Source organism: Ambystoma mexicanum, chromosome 9 (assembly GCF_040938575.1).
Source record: "Ambystoma mexicanum isolate Mex_15411 chromosome 9, UKY_AmexF1_1, whole genome shotgun sequence".
Classification (NCBI taxonomy): Eukaryota; Metazoa; Chordata; class Amphibia; order Caudata; family Ambystomatidae; genus Ambystoma; species Ambystoma mexicanum.
The window spans coordinates 428,854,648-428,873,754 of record NC_090931.1 but is presented as its reverse complement, the minus strand read 5'-3'; the positions used below and the strand labels follow the sequence as shown (position 1 = coordinate 428,873,754).

Here is a 19,107-nt window from a genome sequence, read left to right as displayed (position 1 = left end):
TTTGATAATAACAGGCGGGATGTCAGACTCCACGGGGAAGGGGATAAGGCGGGCAAACTCCTGGCTTGGTTAGTTAGCAGGAAAAGCCCGAATCGAGTCATAACCCAGCTTCGGTACAGTACGGGGGAGGTAGTCGGGACCCGGGACCCAGAAGGAGATTAACGGGGCTTTTGTAACATACTATAAGGAGCTATACACGAGTGAGGGGGGATATGTAGATGTGGAGGATCTAATGGAGGTGCTGCGGTTGCCGAGGATGGGGGAGGACTGTTGGGAGGAACTAGAGGCCCCTATAGGGGAGGGGGACATCCGTTGGGTGATCCGCACTATTAGGGGTACAGCACCGGGTAGCGACGGACTCCCGGTGGAGTTTTTACGCGGAGTTTGCTGACCTCCTGGTCCCGCAACTTCAGAAGGTGTATGAGGAGGCATTCCAGGGGGGGTGCCTCCCAGAATCAATGAGGGAGGCGGTTATTGCGGTGATCCTAAAAGAGGGGAAAGATCCGAGGGACTGTACAGCATATCGGCCCATCTCTTTAATAAATGTAGATGGGAAAATCCTGGGGAAGATCCTAGCTGCTAGGCTGGCAACAGTTGCGCCGAGTTTGATACACCCTGACCAATGTGGGTTTATAGGGGGCAGGAGTACATCGGGTAATATCTCCCGGTTGCATCACTTGATAGACCAGGTGAAGACACAAAGACGGGAAATGGCGATAGCGTCATTTGACACCATTGAGGCGTTCGATTCCCTAGAATGGAAGTGGTTGTTTCGGGTGCTGTGGGAATTTGGGTTTGGGGAGAACATCTGTAGGTGGTTGGCCTTGTTGTACACTAAACCGCTAGCGATGGTGAGAACTAACAGTTGGGTGTCTGGGACATGGGAGTTGGGAAGGGGGACAACGCAGGGGTGCGTGGCTTCCCCGATTTTGTTTGCGTTGGCCTTGGAGCCGCTGGCGGCGTTCCTGCAGCAGGAAATGGTGGAGGCTGGAATTGAGGTGGGAAGGCAGAGACATATTGTGTCCCTCTATGCGGACGATGTGTTATTATGTGTAGGGGACCCCAAGACATATCTTCCAGACCTCTTGGAAATACTACAGAACTTTAGATACATGTAGGGGTTCTGTATAAATCCGGAGAAGTCGGTTTTCTTTCCGCTGGGGGGGTTACGGGAATGCCAGTTGGAGGAACTGCCAGAGCTGGGGATAAAGTGGGAGCAGAGTCATTTCGGTACTTGGGGTGTGGATGTTTCATGAGGTAGTGGACACGTTTGTGCATAATACGGGGAGGGCATTATCCAAAATAGGCGACTCCATCCAGTTCTGGAAGGTTTTACCCCTTTCATTGATGGGCAGGGTGGCGTTATGTAAAATGGTGATCCTCCCGCGGTTGCTGTACTTTTTTAATAAAAATAAAAGTATGTGGCAAAGGAAATGTTCTTTAAAATGCTGGATGTTAAGATTAGGGAACTGCTGTGGGATGCGGGGAGGAGAAGGGTGTCCTTACAAACTCTGCAAAGAACTAGAGAGGGAGGGGGACTGGGCCTCCCGAAATTATGAAAAGTACTTTGTGGCGGCACAGCTACAGTCGGTGCTGGTGTGGGACCAACCAGAGGCAGTGCTCCTTAAGGCATTGGTAGGGCCCTTGAAGCCGGATCATACGGCGGTAAAGCTCCTGTGGCACCCGCTGGGTGCTATGGGGACATTGGTGGTCTTTGAGGCAGTAAGGGAGACATGGAGGAAATATGTGGGCGGTAAGGGGGTGAGGGGCCGCTACAAGAGCGGTCTCCCATGGTGGGCCGACCAGAAGCTCCGCCAGGCGATTGGGAGGGTGGGGATATGGAGGTTAAGGGAGAAGGGATGCGAAAAGGTGGGGGACCTTTTTGAGGGTGGGAATCTCCTTACCTGCAAGGAGTGGTGTGATAGGTTTGACCTGCCACAGGGAATTTTTCTGGCATATGGGGCGGTGGTTCGTAGGATGGTAGAGTTATGGGAAGGAATTCCTGAAGAGCCGGAACCATGTCCATTGCTTGGAGTATTACTTGATCAGATGGGGGGTAGGGCACGTATCTCGCGGATATGTAGGGCTCTGGGGGGGGCGGTAGAGGGGGAGCTGAAGGTCAAGGAGAAGTGGGAAGTGGATATGAGGCGTTCAATATCAGGCAAAGAATGGGAGCAGGTCTGGGACTTGGTCCGGAAGTCATCGAGGAATGCCCGCTTTCAGCTGGTCCAATTCAATATTTTGCATAGGGTATATGTCACCTCACTGGCACTCAGGGCGATGAATGGAGATCGGTTGGGTGAATGTCCTAGATGTGGTTCGGAGCGGGCAGGATTCTGGCACATGGTGTGGGAATGTCACGTTATAGTAGAATACTGGGACTAGGTGCTTAAATGAGTGAATGAGGTACTGGGAACCAACCTGGAACGGTGTCCGGAGATCTGTCTGTGGGGGAAGCTGCCGGAGGGGAAGCAAAACAAGGTACGGAACAGAATGGGCCGGTTTTTGCTCATATTGGCTAAGCGCCAAATGGCGATAGCATGGAAATCGCCCCACGGCCCGGTAATCAATTTATGGCGGAAGGATGTGCGGAGGTGGGGGTTAGCGGAATTAACGGTGCTGCAGAAAAGAGAGGCAGGGAAGGACAGGGAGGAAGTGACGGTCCACTCGTCCCGACTGCTAAATGATCTGGCAAAGGATAATGACTTGCGTCCACTGTGAAGAAGCAGACGCAGGAGGGGGAACACGAAAGGGTTACGGGGAGGGGGAAGCTCGGAGGTGTGAGCAGAAGGTGGATTGGCCCAACTCTCAATGATCAATGTACACTGAAGGTTGATGTGCTGTGACTACTGGAGAAAGAAGGAACTCGATGGGACACTGGAAGGTGGGTGAGGGGGTATGGAGGAGGGGTGGTGAGAGTGGGAATCGGTTGGATTGCTTGATCAAATTACGCTAATGTATGCAGAGGGACTGATATCTGGGAGGTCATGGTGGGTAAGGGGGAAGTTGTGGGATTGTTATAATAAAATACCAATAAAGAGTGTTTAAAAAATATATGGTTGGTCAGATACATGAATGTTTGTGTTGAGTCCTAAATACTTATACTCATCTATGGTCTTGAGTGGTTTCTTTTGGAGCAGCCATCGGAAGGAGGTTTGTTTAATGCTTTGCCCAGTTGCACTTATCAGTATTTTAGACTTTGCAAGGTTCACCGTCAATGACTTTGCTTCTATATATTTACCCAATTGGCACAACAATAGTTGCAGTTCCCTGGGAGTTTTAGCCATCAACACCAAATCGTCGGCATAAAACAACCAGGGGACTGCATGTCGTCCGTATTTTGGAGAGTCAGAACAATATCAGTAAAATATTTCTTCATATCAGATATGAAAAAGTGTAAAAGTGCAGAGGCCAAAGGGCATCCCTGCTTCAACCCTCTAAAGGTGGGTATATGGGCAGAAAGCCTCCCATCCAAAGATAGTCGCACCTGGATCGTTGTATCAGAGTGGAATTGAAGTATCCAGTGTTGCAGATGGGCGGGGCATGCTGCTTTCGCTAATTTAATCCTGAGTAGCTCTCTTGAGATTGAATCAAATGCCGTATGGAAACTCTAAAAGCTAGGTAAAGTGGCTGCTTAATTTCCCATTCATGCGATTTAATAGCATGGAGTGTATGGAGATTAACTGTTGTCCCTAATCCCGGTAAAAAACAGTTTGGAAAGGAACTTGCAGATTCACTGCCACTATCCACTGATTAAAGTCTTTAAGAATTAGGCGAGCAAAGATCTTGACCGGCACATCAAGGGGTGCAACTGGTCGATAGTTTTCCGGATGCTTACTGTCTCCTTTTTTATAAATGGGCACGATAATGGATTTGCACCATGATGGTGGAATTTGGCGAGAATGAATTACTTGGGAAAAAATAATAAACAAAATCTTGGCCCATGCCTCTGAATGGGATTTAAGCATCGCGTTAGAGAGACCGTCAGGTCCCAGCGCTCTGGATGTGCTAAGCTATCAGATCTAACAAGGATTCTAAGTCCTCTAAAAATTTGTCATCTTTAATGCCTACATGATTCAAATAAGTACAAAGAAAAGGTAGCAGGCGCCCCTCTCTAGAAGAACATGGCATGATAACTTGTTCTTTGTTTTTTTCCCACTTTGAGACTCCGCAGCCATCGCTTTATGCTCAGTGTACTTTTCACAAAGGGGGAATACCCATTTGCATATCAGTCTTTGTCCCACCCACAAGGGCAGTCCGGCACTGAAATGCCAGGCAAATATCCTTTGAACAAGAGTACCAACAGCAACCCCAGTCACGTGTTTCAGCTTTGTTGGGCCCCATCAGTGAGGTGGAGCTGTGCCTCTCTGAGCACAGTGAGTAAGGGGTCCATGTCTGGGTTCCCCCAGGTAACTTAGGTTGACAATCCTCAAGTTCTTTGCAAAAATACAAAAAATAGGTAGCAGGCGCCCCTCACTAGAAAGAATATGGCATGGTAACCTGTTCTGTGTTTTTTTCCCACTTTGAGAGTCTGCAGCCATTGCTTTATGCTCACTGTACTTTTCACAAAGGAGGAATATCCATTTGCATATCAGTCTTTGTCCCACCCACAAGGGCAGTCCAGCACCGAAATGCCAGGCAAACCTCCTTTGAACAAGAGTACCATCAGCAACCCCAGACTCGTGGTTCAGCCTTGTTGGGCCTCATCAGTGAGGTGGAGCTGTGCCTCTCTTTGTGAATGCGCATGTACATGTGCTTTTTAGGTGTTTGTGGGTAAAGGGGCAGTGTCTGTGGGCTTTTGAACAGCAAAAGTATTCTCAAGTATGCAGGTAACAGGAAAACAGCAGAGCTCCACGACACGGCCAACCCCAGCCAAATAGCACTTAGGAAGCACTTTTGATGTGTTTGTGGGTAAAGGGGCGGAGTCTCAGGTCTTCTGAAGTGATGAGAAGAGGATGGAGCTTTGATATGGTCCTTTTCTCGAATGAGCTAGAGCTAGAAACTAGCAAATGGTTATGTTTCTGTCAATGGGTCTTGGACAAAGACCCTAACCCCCTAAAGGCCACCATTGATGATGTCATGTCATTCATGTCTTATCTAGCATCCACTGGTGTCAAAGTAGACATGTGCAAACTCTGCTTATCAGCTATTGGTGCTTACCCGAATAAGTCTTTCTCTCTTTCCAACAAAGCCATTAAAAGGCACTCCGAGGGCATTTTACTTTTACACCCCTCTATTTGTGAACCTCCACCTCAGTGGGATCTTACCGTGGTCTTATCAACCCTAATGGAATATGTATGGAACACAAACTACCCCTGTCTCCCTTTGTAGAATACAAATTTAAAGACCTTGTATTATGACATCAAATGATAATAATATGTAGCATCATATTAAAATACACAGAATTCAGTGCTTTGTTGTTTGCACCCAGCATAACTGTTGGTTGATTAATTTTATTTTCAACAGCAATTTCTTTTTTTTGCTTTTTTTACAACATTTTATATATACAATACATCACACTCTAAAACAAACAATTTTTAAGGGTTATACATAGATTGGTTCACTTAGTATACAATTCTGTTACAGACATTGGGCCTCATAACGAGTCAGTCGGTCCGGAAATAACGGTGGCAGTAAACCCGCCGCCACCGTTGTTTCCAGACCGGCTGATCTCGAGTTCTGCAGGCAGGAGGAGGCATTCCCGTCAGGTCTGACTTGGCGGGTTTAACACCACCCGCCTGCAGGCGGACGTGGAAACACTGGCACCATTACAAGATGGTGCCGGTGTTTCCTCTTCCCCATCTCCATATGGGAATGGGGATTTACCGAATTCCCCCTCCGGAATTACCGGGTCACCGGGGTTGCAATGCCCCGGTGATTCTAGGAATCACGGAGGCGGAATGGTAATGAGTCCGGCGGTAACCTGCCGAAATTTCCGGCACGGTTACCGCCGGACTCGTAATGAGGCCCATTGTCTGTTTTTAAACCAATTCTTTTGTCGTTTTTTCTACATACAAGAAGCTAGCTAATATTTTTTTGAGATGATGTGTCAACGTGTTTTGGCCTTTTCCTTATGGAATAAACCCCATCTCCAGATAGGTTTTCCCAAAGGCCTTCGTCAGGACAAATGGTGCTCTTTATTGGCTAGTGAGTATTCTAACCCTCAATCTAGGTGTCTAGAAAAAATATAAAAAATAAAAAACATAAGCACTCTGCTTTCTGAGTTGATCATATTAGTTAAAAGTGTCATAGATAGGCCTGGTCTACTAACCTTTTTAGTAGACTTGAACAAGGGACCATATTCTTGTGGGCATGTCATTTAATGAGGCCACTTGCAAGCACTGTTGGATAAGCATACAAAGTTGTTGTTTATTATTTTGTGTTGGGTTATTTTCCCGATTGTTGTTTTACCAATTTATTGTAAACATACCTTCAGCACGTAGTAGATTAACAGATATCGTGCAGAGGGCCATCTATATTTTCTCCGAGATTGGATTCCTATGGGTAGAGATAGGAATAAAAACTTTATGTTTCTAAATGAGCCTTAGATGACCTCACATAATCTGCTAACATGTGCTGTTATATTGCAGATATATGCTTACATAATATCTTTTGGTCCATAATTAGCCATCTCGTGTTTATACCATTATGTTATACTCAGACCAAAGGACGATTTTTCTTATTTAAATATATATAACACTATGTTGTGTTACAAAACAACACACAAAGCTTAATATCTGCTTTGCTAGTGTTCATAAATTGCTATGTGAGTGATGAAGTCATTTTCTCCTGTTACCGCGGTATACATGGGTGATTTATATGCATGTGTCTGCTGCCGTTACTGGGGACAAGCCTCTTCCCTAGCAGCATTGCACCTATGTGCTAAACCTTAACTAATGCTTTTCCTACGGATCGCCATTTCTCTATTTACGGAGCCAATTCTCACACATGTACACAGGACCGCCGAACGAGATGCCAAGTAATGCAGATTTTCCATACATTCGTTACAGAAAGTCATGATTCTATTAAAGACTCGGAGGCGAAAGATTATGCTCTGACTTCTCTTTACTTACTCGAGCAGCATCAGTTTAATCAAACAAACACGAAAAACAAATAACTTAACTACAAATCCCAACAAAACACTATCACATTTGTAGTCCATTTTTCATAGGTTGTACTGGTCACGTGACTTTATCCTCCAATCACGCCTCTCCTATCCTCTATAATACGATAAGTCCCCATAGTCCTTCCTCTTTCTTTTGCTGAACGAATTCAAACTTGCGCCCCAACCGGTAGATGACTTATCTTTCTCTGCTTCCTTCTCAAGGCGTCATTTTCTGCTCTGTCCCTGAAACAAATATAAACCATTGCTAATCTCCTTATGAACTGGTGAGCAATCGCATAACAATAACATTACCATATCCAATCCAACATCACATTATTTTCCAGATACCATATTTACACATTTTTATTATAGCGATTGAAATTGGGAGGAATAATCTTTCGCCTCCAAGTCTTTAATAGAATCATGACTTTCTGTAACAAATGTATGGAAAATCTGTATACTATGTCATGACTCGGAGGCTCAGATTATGCTTGTTTAAAGCTTACTTACCACCAACGACGCTACTTGTTCTACCAGTCTAAAATAAAAATTCTTAAATGTCTCCTCATTAGACCAGTCTGCCGCCTTCAAAATATCTTCTAGGTGGGCTCCTGCTATAAAAGCAGACGATGCCATAGCACCCCTTGTGGAATGTGCCCCAAATTGACTCACATCTATACCTGCCTCTGCCATGCACCACCTTACCCATCTAAACAAGGTGCCTGCTGCTACCGCTTTAAAATGTTTCCTAATAGCTATCAACAACTGATATTCCCCATTAGGTCTCACCCTATTCTCTCTTTCTTCATACACTTTCAGGCATCTAACTTGCCACAATTTAGGTTTCCCCGGAAAGGCCATGTACTCAACCGATTTAATGTTTGTCTTAGTTCTCTTCTCTACATAAAATACTACTCCTGCCGGTGAAAAGGATTTCTTATTTACCTCTAAAGCTTTCACATCTGACACTCTCTTACATGAAATCAAACAAAACAGAGTAGTTAACTTTGCCCTTGGCGCTTTTCTGGACAAATACTCATTATCTGCCCAAGCCTCAAACATCTTCAATACCACACTGACATCCCACAAATGAGAATATTTATGTGTGGGTGGTCTCATACATCTGATTCCTTTGAAGAGCCTACATATTAAAGGGTGTTCACCTACTGGCTTACTCTCAATGTACACATGACCTGCCGATATCGCTGATCTGTAATTATTAATGGTCCTATAAGCCTTCGCCTGCGCCGCTTGCGCCGCTAAAAAATTCACTATGTGAACTACATCTGTTCGTACTGGATCAACCTTTCTCTCCATACACCAAGCACTCCATTTACTCCATGCCAGCCTAGAGGCCTTATCTGTAGCCGGGGCCAATGACTGACTAATACATTCTTGAGCTGTCCCTGAAAGTCCTGGCTTAGACCAATTTTCCCTGAAATCGCTCAAGTTATGAGGCTCAAGCACCCTGACCTCACCAGCGAGTGAGTCTCTCCTGCTGGGTTTAACAATATATCCTCTCTGTCTGGTAACCGAATGGGAGCCTCGTAAGACAACTCCAGAAGATGCGGAAACCAAGCCTGACCTCTCCAGTCTGGTGTTATTAAAATCACTGTGGCTTCCTGTCGCCTGACTTGCGCCACTGTGCGCACTATCATGGCGAACGGAGGGAAAGCGTATTCTTTTGCTGGTCCCCAAACCTGGAGAAATGCATCTGTCGCTATCGCTTCCGGATCCGGTCTCCAGCTGTAAAACCTGGAGATCTTCCTGTTCAGCCTGGACACGAACAGATCTGTCTGACACGGACCCCTGCGACGCATTATCTCCTGAAATACTGAGTCGTCGAGCCGCCAATCGCTGGAGCCCCTCAAGTATCTCGAGTTCCAATCTGCTACCAGATTGAGATCCCCTGGCAGATGCTCTGCTTTCACGCTTATTCCCATTTGGAGACATATCTGCCAAAACTCTTTGGCCATTTCCGTCAGCCTCTTCGATCTCGTTCCGCCCAGTCGATTTATATATCTGACTGCCGAAACATTGTCCATTTTCAACAGAATGGCAGCTTTCACTCCTTCTCGGGTCCAACACTGAACTGCGAAGGATCCCGCTAGATGCTCCAGGCAATTGATGTGGAGACCCAGCTCTTCGCTCTACCATCTCCGCCCTGTCGATTGGTCTCCACATCTGGCTCCCCATCCCCATCGACTGGCGTCCGACTCTATCACTAGGTCCGGGGATTAGCCAAATATCGCCCTGCCATTCCATGCCTCCATGTGATAATACCACCATTCCAGTTCCAATCTCGCTTCCTGTGATATCACCACTTTCTGTTCGTAAGATAGACCTCTACTGAGATGATCTATGCTCTGTACTGCAGAGGCCCTGGGAATATCGCCTGAATTGAAGATGACAGACGGCCTACCAGTCTCGCTATTTCCCTCAATGACATCTCTCGCTTCGCCAGCATACACTTGATCTCCTTCTTTACTGAGTTCACCTTGTCTAAAGGAAGCTTGAGAATACCCTGTGTTGTCTCTAAACTGAATCCCAGGAATTCCATCTCCTGCACTGGCTCTAGTTCCGACTTCTCCCAGTTTATCAAAAACCCCAGTTGTTGCAACAAAACAGTGGTTCTCCAAACCTGTTCTACTAGAACCTCCTTGTCCTGACACATCAGACAGATATCGTCCAGATAAATGATCATCCTGATCCCATGCTCTCTCATATATCTTATCACAGGTCTCAATAGCTTGGTGAAACACCATGGCGCTGACGCCAGCCCAAACGGAAGACATTTGAACTCCCACATCTGTCCCTTCAATGTAAACTGCAACAGCTTTCTCTGATCTGCCTGAATCTGAATAGTTAAGTATGCATCTCTGAGATCTATCCTTGTCGACCAATCTCCCTTCTGGAGGACATCTCTTAAAAGATGAATACCGTCCATCTTGAAGTGCCTGTACACTAGGAAGTAATTCAAACCTTTCAGATTTATCACCGGCCTTACCTTGTTTTTTCTTTTCACTAAGAACAGATTGCTTACGAAACCTCCCAGACCTTCTGAGGCTGGGCCTATCGCGTTCTTGCGCTGTTTAACTCTACCTCCTTGTCTAGAAGCTCCTTGTCTTCTCTGTTGAACCTTATCTGCCTTGGCAACACCGCCTGATAAGATTCTTGCAAGAATTCCAGCTGAAAACCTCGCACAGTGCGCCTTACCCATGCATCTGAGGACAACTCCTCCCATCTTCCTACATGCAGCTCCACTCTCCCTCCTACCGGCGGAATACTCACATCCATCTTTTCTACCGGTCTTACTTCTCTCACCTGAATTATTCTGGTGCTTTTGCCTGTTATTGCTCCTCCAACCTCTACCCCTGCCTTTTCCCCTAGAAGGGAAGAAGGGGTTGGATCTTCAGTCTTCTTGTTTCCAATGAGCTCTGTCTCTATAGGGGCCTCGATACTGTCCGCGGCTGGACGAGCGGCCCTTTCCTCCGCCAGCCCTGTCGAAAACCTTTCGGCCAAATATTTTCTTCAGAGAAGATTGGGCTCTATCCATTGAGACATATGCACTGGCGAACTTCACCATGTCCTTAATAAACAGGTCCTCAAACAGCTTGCCCTTTGCTGCCATTGCCTGTTCTGATGTTGCCATCTCACCCAACCTGGTGTCCAGCTTTATCAGAATGGACCTCCTTCTCTCCGTGGCTAACGCCATATTAGAGTTACCCAACAGACAGAGGGTCCTCTGGGCCCAGGCAGCTATAATGTCCGGGTCCATGGGCTCCTTCTTAGCTTTTGCCTCTTCCGCCAGCTGCCATATTCTTGTGATCGGCCCCAACATGTCCAGCAGTTTATCCTGACAGGACCTCCAGGACCTGTCAACGCCCCTCTTTACGTCCCTGCCATATCTGCCCAGGGACGTGAGGATCCTGTCATCGATCTCAGGGGTCTCAGCTACTCTGTCCGGAACCCTCGGTCTCTGGCACTCCTGACGGGCCCCTGGGGGACCCTCGTGCATGGAAACAAGGCACAATCACCACACACAAACTGATACGCCAGACACAAGGTTCAATTCCCAAAATCTAGGGTTTATTGCAAAGCAAATAGTCTCAGTCGGCCGACTGGGTCTCACGTCCCGCAACGTGTGTTACCCAGACCTCGTGGGACGCAAGAGAGCAAACATTTTACATCAGTTACATATATACAAAATGACCATTATATTATCAGTAGTGACACATCCAAAACCGCCCATAATGTATCTCCTTTAACAAGGGTTTGGTGATTGACAATTATGACGAATATGACACCCTTCAAGACATTTATTCATCAACAGTTGCAATCTGTGAAGGTGCAGACACTATTATTTGTTACCAATAACATAGTGCTCTTGTTCTGCACGCAAGCTGTGTTCGTAGGAGGGACACATTCCAAGCCGTACTATCTCTTGGTTTCTATTTGTGAGCTAGAGGTCGGCTCGATCTAAAGGGGCCCAGGAAAGGGGGGCCGTGAAAGAGAGTATAATTCAAGCCATTAACTGCTTATTTTCTACAGTTTCTGCCGCTCCAGCGAGACTAGCTGGCACCTGCTTGGTGATTAAATGCCTTTCTGCTTACTTCCAAGGACTTGTGAGGGAGGAAAACGGTGCATTGCAGTATGGGCTGTCTGGGCTAGTCTCTCGACATGTAATTTATGGCCTTGCTCTGTGCATGAGCAGAACGAAATAGAATTCACTTTTAGCAAAGCATTTGAACATAAAAGCAAAGAGAAGCAAAATAGCAAAATGGCGAATTCTATTGTTTCAAAATGGACGCTATATGGTTATGCTGACGATTCTGTACTGATGATGCTAGGCATATGATGCGGTTGGTTTTCGGCCAACATAATATACCGTCTATGCTATGGTAGGGTATTTTTCTAGACTAACAAACCCTCCTCTTGGCCGTAAGCCAAACGCATTAACCATACATCACGTCTTCCACTGACCATGTATCTGATTCTGAACTCTGCATTCTGCTATAATCGTCATCATCATCATCAATATTAATGGACATGAATTCTTTCACAGTCTGCATTTCGTGGTTCGTGATTGTATTTACTTTGGGAGTTCTTTTTTGTATCATCATGTGTATGCATTCATCACTCACTTCAGTGCAAATTATTGGTAGACAGTGTATGCAACAACAACATGTTAGGAAGATTCCGAGTACTGCTGCTAAAATTGCAGCCAATTTCCACCCCATGAGCGTAATAATTCCCAAAACCAGGAGCTTATGTTCAGCTTCCAACTACCTGCTGGGGGGTGGAGGTCAGAGCTCAGGACGTGTAACTTTTTTATTGTCTCAAAAATCGTAGGGGAGGAGTCACTCACAAATACGCAACACAATGACCCCACGATTTTGCAAACTCCTCCACGGTCAGCCAAAACTATATCAAGAGCCATTCTATTTTGAAGTGTCATTAATCTAATTGCTTTTTCCTCCAGAGTCATATTATACAATATATCCGTTGTTCCATTTATAGTTTTCTCTAAAATTCTTGACAGTTGTCCTCCCCCGATCTACCTCTGCAGTCGGCTATCTCGCCACTCTACCGCTCGACCACTAAGAACTGCCCAGACTCATTGTCTATCGATCCCCAGGTTTAAGCTTCAAAAAGCGGGGGGCACCAGCTTCCCTGTCTTAGCCTCCAAACTATGGAACACCCTCCCCGCTACTATCAGAGCTGAAGATTCCTTCAACACCTTCAAGACCAAAACCAAATCTTGGCTCTTTGACCAGCAATAAGTTATGCTTTGCATCTCTGTCTTACATACTCTGGCCCACTTCCTCTGATACTATTTCTGGCCAGCTACCTCTGTTCCTATGTCTGTACACCCTAGGGTATATCCTCTGTTAATCCTAGTGGCACTGTAATTTATGTAATATATGTAATTAGAAAGACGGTTAATATGATGTTACTGTAAATTCTGTAATGTAATTGTTGTCTGTATCTTACTGCAACTCTGTACACTTTGCGCCCTGATGCCTCCGGCCTGATGGTTTGCGCGTTATAAATAAACAAATACAAATACAAATATACAAATGTATTGTTTGACCCCAAAAGGATATAAATGATGTTGCTATATCTTCTGCAATTAATCCTCCTTTCTCATCTCGTTGTGGCCTTGATCTAGATAATTTTGCTATGTCTGACGTTTTTTAAAGGAATACCCCTGGGAAAAGAATCCCTAAGTAACAAGTACTTCCCCAATTACTAGGCAACCATGGATTAGCTTTTTCCCCACATATGAAGTAGCCAGGATCACCTACATATACTGGTTCTCTCTCTCTCTCTCTCTCTCTCTCTCTCTCTCTCTCTCTCTCTCTCTCTCTCTCTCTCTAGGATTGCAATATTCATGCACCTATTGAATGTCCCTACTGAATAGGAGCATTTCTTTCGCAAGCAAAATGGAACAGTGCGAGGACTGTAATTTATTGTATACGAGGGGGGCACTGCATCTTTACTCCCTAGTAGGTTCATGTGAAACGTGATTACAGATGATTTATATGGCACATTTAATCTATCTTGTGGAGTTACTATTGGTGTTATCATTCTCGCTCTGTGAAATATGGAGCAGCCTAGAGGTTTCATTACCACTTCTTCAAATTCATCCATGTTTGTCTTATCTAATCGAACCGTTTCACTCTTATTCCATTTCCCATAATATAGTGTACTCAATGATGCATAACATGCTGAACTTAATGTTAATGGCTGCACATACCAACCCATTCCCTTTCCATCATGTTGTGGTATATGGGTACACACCCACCAATTGTTTTTTCTCAGGATTGAGTATGTCATGTTCATTATCAGAAGTAACGTGTTATTTCCATAGCCTTCCCTGTGTCTTTCTTCCATTGGGGACAAAGTATATGAGATTACATGGACTGGGCTTTCGATGACAGATACATTACTAATAGGCAAAAACACACCTAATGGATGTATTTCCTCTAAATACCATAATACCAAAACGATTGCTATCGGTGCAAGTAAACTCATAATGCACATGAATATCGTGATGATTAGCATACACCTTTTACGGCAACTCTTTCTCTGCAATTTTATAGTCTCTATATTTACTACATTATCAGCATTGGTGCAGGAGGGGGCAGGAGCAGGTGTAGGCATTTTCTTGATTAGTTTTCTCCAGCAAACTTCGTCGTGAATACTTCTCACTGCTGCACTCGTTGAAATACCAGTGTTTTTGAAAAATTATAGCAAAGTGTTTAGGCCAGTTCTCGACAGCCTGAATTACTAAACGTAAGGCAAGATCATTGTGCTTCTGCACTTTGCTCCTAAAACTCCAAACATCAATTGCCTTCGTACCATATGAGCCCCGCTCGTTCACACAGGGTGATCAACACATGGATTTTTTTTTTCAAAGGTAGCACCGGGAAGCCGCGTTCCTGAGCTGTCAGAATGGCACAACACCCACGCTCCACTCCCATAGGCCTCCGATTCCCACTTCATCCATGATGGCAAATAGAGGCAACAAAATTAAACACGAAGATTGATGAATAGTGCAGGTGCACTTCCAGATTCAAGCTCAGAGTCAGCCTGTGGCGCAGCAAGTGATGGTGGGCGCCAAAGTGTTGATGCAGGTTTCGTGTCAACCTGTGGTGATGCAGATTCAACTGGGCACAGTTGGGGCACATTTAGCCCTTTCTCCTTTTTAGTAATATCCTCAGGCTTTGTCTCAGGCTCAGGCAGAATTTGCGGCATAGAACTGGCAATGATGTCCTTTGAGTCGAAGGCAGCTGCTTCTTCTTTGTCGTCTTGGTCAGGCAGTTCTTTCAATGGCGATGGAACTTTCTTAGTGTGCGTGGCATGTATCCATGCCTTTCGACCATCCACACGGACTGCTGTTTGTGTTGCCAGGAGAACCTGATAGGGCCCTCGCCATCTTGGTGCAAGCGATGATTTCCGCTCAAAGTTTTTAATGAGGATCCAGTCTCCCGGCTGCAGTCAATGCCCCGGACCAGTATATCTAACAGCAAGAGCCTCCTGCACCTGCTGATGAATCAAACAAAGCTTCTGTATTAAAATGTTACAGTATGTACTAAGCACAGGATGTTCAATCTCTCTCAAACGCCTTGGCTGCGGCACACACCAAACATTAGCAGGTCTTCCCATCACAATTTCATATGAGGAGAGGCCAGTCCTTGCTTGCACAGATGTACGCATGCACAACAAAGATAAGGGTAACACATCCATCCATCTCAGCTTGCTCCCTGCCCAGATTTTGCTTATTTTACTCTTTAATATGCCATTCTGGCGCTCAACAAGACCAGCACTCATCGGATGCCTAGCGCAGTGAAATCTTTTATCAATCTGGAGGCCTGTGCAAATCTGTAATATCACGGCAGCAACAAAATGCGGGCCGTTATCCGACCATATGACTTGTGGCAGGCCAAATCGGGAAAAGTACTCTTTTAACATCACTTTAGCAGTGCTCATGGCTGTGCAATCCTTCAGTGGATATGCTTCCACCCATTTACTGAAAGCACACACCACCACCAAGATCTATTTCACGTTCTGACATCTTTCCATTTCTATGAAATCAAAATGGATCACCTCAAAGGGCGTAGAGGGGGGGGGGGGCAAACCCCCTGTTGGAGTAGCTGTTCCTTTTCCAATATTGTGTTGCAGGCATGTTATACAATTCTGAACTAGTCTTTCCACATTTTTTCTTATGTGCGTGTTCTGCCATACTGTAGTTAAATGCTGAACCATCTTCTTCGCACAGATGTGCGTGGGACTGTGGGCCATGGTGACCATTGCAGTTAATAGGAGTGGGGCAGCATCCATTTTCTACTCTTTTTGTCCACCCAACAACCTTCCAAGTCTAATTCTGCAGAGCCCTTAGCCCACCCGTTTATTTCCTCAGCGGTTGCGTCCGCCTGCATTTCTTTGACGGTAGCAATCCCATTCTCTATCATGCAGGGCACTTCGTCCGACTGTACTATCAACATTTTGATGCACGAGTCAGTGGCAGTTTGTTTTGCAATTCTGTCTGCAAATGCGTTTCCTTCTCCCACCTTACATGTTATTTTTTTATGCGCTTCGCATTTCATTATCGCCAGTCGCTTCGGACACGTAAGTGCAGATAGCAATCGCGCTATCAAAGGGCCATGTTGGATTCTAGTTCCATGTGATGTTAGGAAACCCCTCTCAGCCCAGAGCCAGCCAAAATTGTGCACCACCCCAAAGGCATACTGACTGTCAGTATATTTGTTGACATTTAAATTTTCAGAAATTTTACATGCTCTTGTCGATGCTATTATCTATGCTGCCTGCGCTGAATTGTGTGGGATTCTTTTGCTCTCTACAAAAGTCTTTAGTGTGGTGATGGCATAGGCAGCAGTTGATGTGCCATCAGGTAATTTGAAACAGGAACCGTCACAAAACAGTTCTCCATCTGGCTCTTTCTGTGGGGTGTCTGTTAGGTCAATTCTTCCCTTCGTTTCTTCTTCAGTAACCATTAAACAATCATGGGGAGGTGATTCATTTTCACCTATTTCTTCACTGGGCAGGGGCATTAATTCTGCAGGGTTCAAAGCATAACACCTCTGAATCTGGATATGTGGTGCGAACAGGACAATTTTATATCTAGTCAATCTAGCTGATGTGAGGTGTTACGTCTGCGTAATGTTTAAGAGAACATCTATTGCGTGTGGCACCATCAAAATTAAAGTGTGCCCCAACACCACCCCTTCGGATTGTTTCACTGATGCGGCAGCAACAGCTCGCAAACAACGCAGCAAAGCACATGCAACAGGGTCCAGCGTGGAAGAGAAATAACCGCATGGTCTATTTCTTCCACCTTGTTCCTGTGTCAAAACAGCCAGTGCACAGTCTTCATTTTCATGCACAAATAATTTTAAAACTTTTTCATAATTTGGTGTGCCCAAAACTGGGGCGGAGCACAATGCAATTTTGAGCAGATCAAATGCATTCTGACATTCCTCACTCCATGCCAAAGGCAACACAACATCCTTCTTTGTCAATGCCACCATTGGCTTTACAATCATGGCAAGATTTGCTATCCATTGACGGCAATATGAAGCCATGCCTATTATGGCTCTGACTCCTTTCTGTGTTTTTGGAATAGGCATACCAGAGATACTCTCTATCCTTTCTGGTGTCAGTCTTCTCCCCTCTTTCGAAAGTAGGTAGCCCAAATAGGCCACCTCCTTTCGACAATACTGGAATTTTTTTAAAGACGCTTTATGCCCATGTTCTGCTAAATGTGTCAACAACAAAACAGTTCCTTTTTTATAAATTTCTTTTGTTTCAGCAGCAATTAATAAGTCATCTATGTACTGCAATAGTATGCAACCCGCTGGTAGTTCTAGCATGTCTAGTTGTTCTTTTAATGTTCTGCTATAAATACTTGTGCTCTCGGTGTAACCTTGTGGAATTCATGTGAATGTGAATGAACGCCCTCCTAGTGTGAAAGCAAAAAGGTATCTGCTATCTTGGTGTACTGGAATGCTAAAAAATGCATTCTTCAGATCGACTACACTAAAATACGAAGCCGAAGCTGGTATCATTGTCAGAATGGTAGTGACATCTGGGACCGATGGAAACTGGGCATCAACTACTTTATTCAATGCGCGTAGATCAATTATATAACGGAACGGTATTTCATTACCTCCTTTCTTATAAACCGGAAGAATAGGGCTGTTACAATTGCTACCAGTAATCTCTTCAATCACGTTCCTTTTAATCAAATCTGAAACAATACATTTCAATGCTTTTTCACCTTCAACTGAAATTTTATACTGGGGAATACATGGCAATGTTACTCCCTCTTTTAAAACAATTCTCAATGGCTCTATTTTCAGACATCCAACATCATTATCATTCATTGCCCATATACAAGTCGGTACCTTACTTAACTCTGTTGGCAGGGGTTTAGACAGGAACTCGGACACTGGTATATTTTGTGGTGATATTGTCAAAAACACTCCATCAGGAGTACAGTGGATAATCGCACTTAGTTTCTTTAACAAGTTTAACCCTAATAAGTTCTTGCCACAATTTTGGGTCAACAAGAACGGCAATATTCAGTGAATGGTCCTAGCATTATTGGTACTGATTGGGGCACGGGACTAATTACTGGGGTGCCTGCAAACCCTACTGAAACATTCTTTTGCCCTGACAGTGGTATCCCTGGAACCAAGTGGTGGTCTATTGATCACTTCTGTGCACCCGTGTCCACGAGAAAAGTGTGCTCCTTATTCCCAACTTTCATTTCTACGTAGGGTCCTTTCTGGTCAACGGGAATAGACACTGGTTCCGACCCCTGTTTTGGGCTGTCCTAACGAGGGAACAATACGTCATCTGATGTATAATCACCAGAATAGTATGTATTTGGTTGAGTATCGAAAACATTACCGTCCCTACCTCCATTGTGCTGATTCTGATTTTGGTTCTGATTCTGGTTGCTATTTCCTTGATCTGGTTTTGCTGGGTACTATTATTTCTATTCTGCCCCTGTGCTTCCGGGAGACCTCGTTCTGTCTTCTCTGACCATTCCCATTCCTATTTTGCAAGTGTGGACATTGGGCTCTCGAATGACCCTCTTCCTTACAGTATGCACATTGGTTCAGTCCAAGTGAACCTCCATGCATGTTTGAATAATTTCCTCTCCGATGTGCATTTCCTCTTCCTCTATTATGACCCGCTACCTGTTGTAACATAACACCCTTGTCTTTAGGTTCACTCTGTCTTTTTCTTCTTTTTCTTTCTCTGTATTCACTCTGTTTTCATAATACTGGGCCATTTGTAATACCTCACTCAGTCATTTTGCTTGCCATGCACTTTTAGATGTCATTATCAAATTTTGGATCGGAGGTAACAATCCTCTTACATATTTTTTAATGTTAATGTTAATGTTAAAGGACATTTGACATGGCGCTCTGGCGGTTCTGAAAAGGGAGGGGAGGATGAGTTAGTGG

The 19,107-nt window shown here is 45.0% G+C and overlaps 1 protein-coding gene and 1 long non-coding RNA gene across 2 annotated transcripts in view; one reads left to right on the top strand and one right to left on the bottom strand.

Annotated features, from left to right (window-relative positions):
• LOC138488129 (complement factor B-like) overlaps positions 1–19,107 on the top strand; it is a 1,604,240-nt gene that overhangs the window by 1,498,444 nt on the left and 86,689 nt on the right. The gene's annotated exons all lie outside the window — the stretch shown is intronic.
• The window catches only part of LOC138488131 (uncharacterized), a 225,363-nt gene continuing 213,358 nt past the window's right edge, over positions 7,103–19,107 (bottom strand). The window contains exon 3 of the long non-coding RNA XR_011274591.1: positions 7,103–7,348. This is a non-coding gene — a long non-coding RNA (uncharacterized lncRNA). The remainder of the gene's footprint in view (positions 7,349–19,107) is intronic.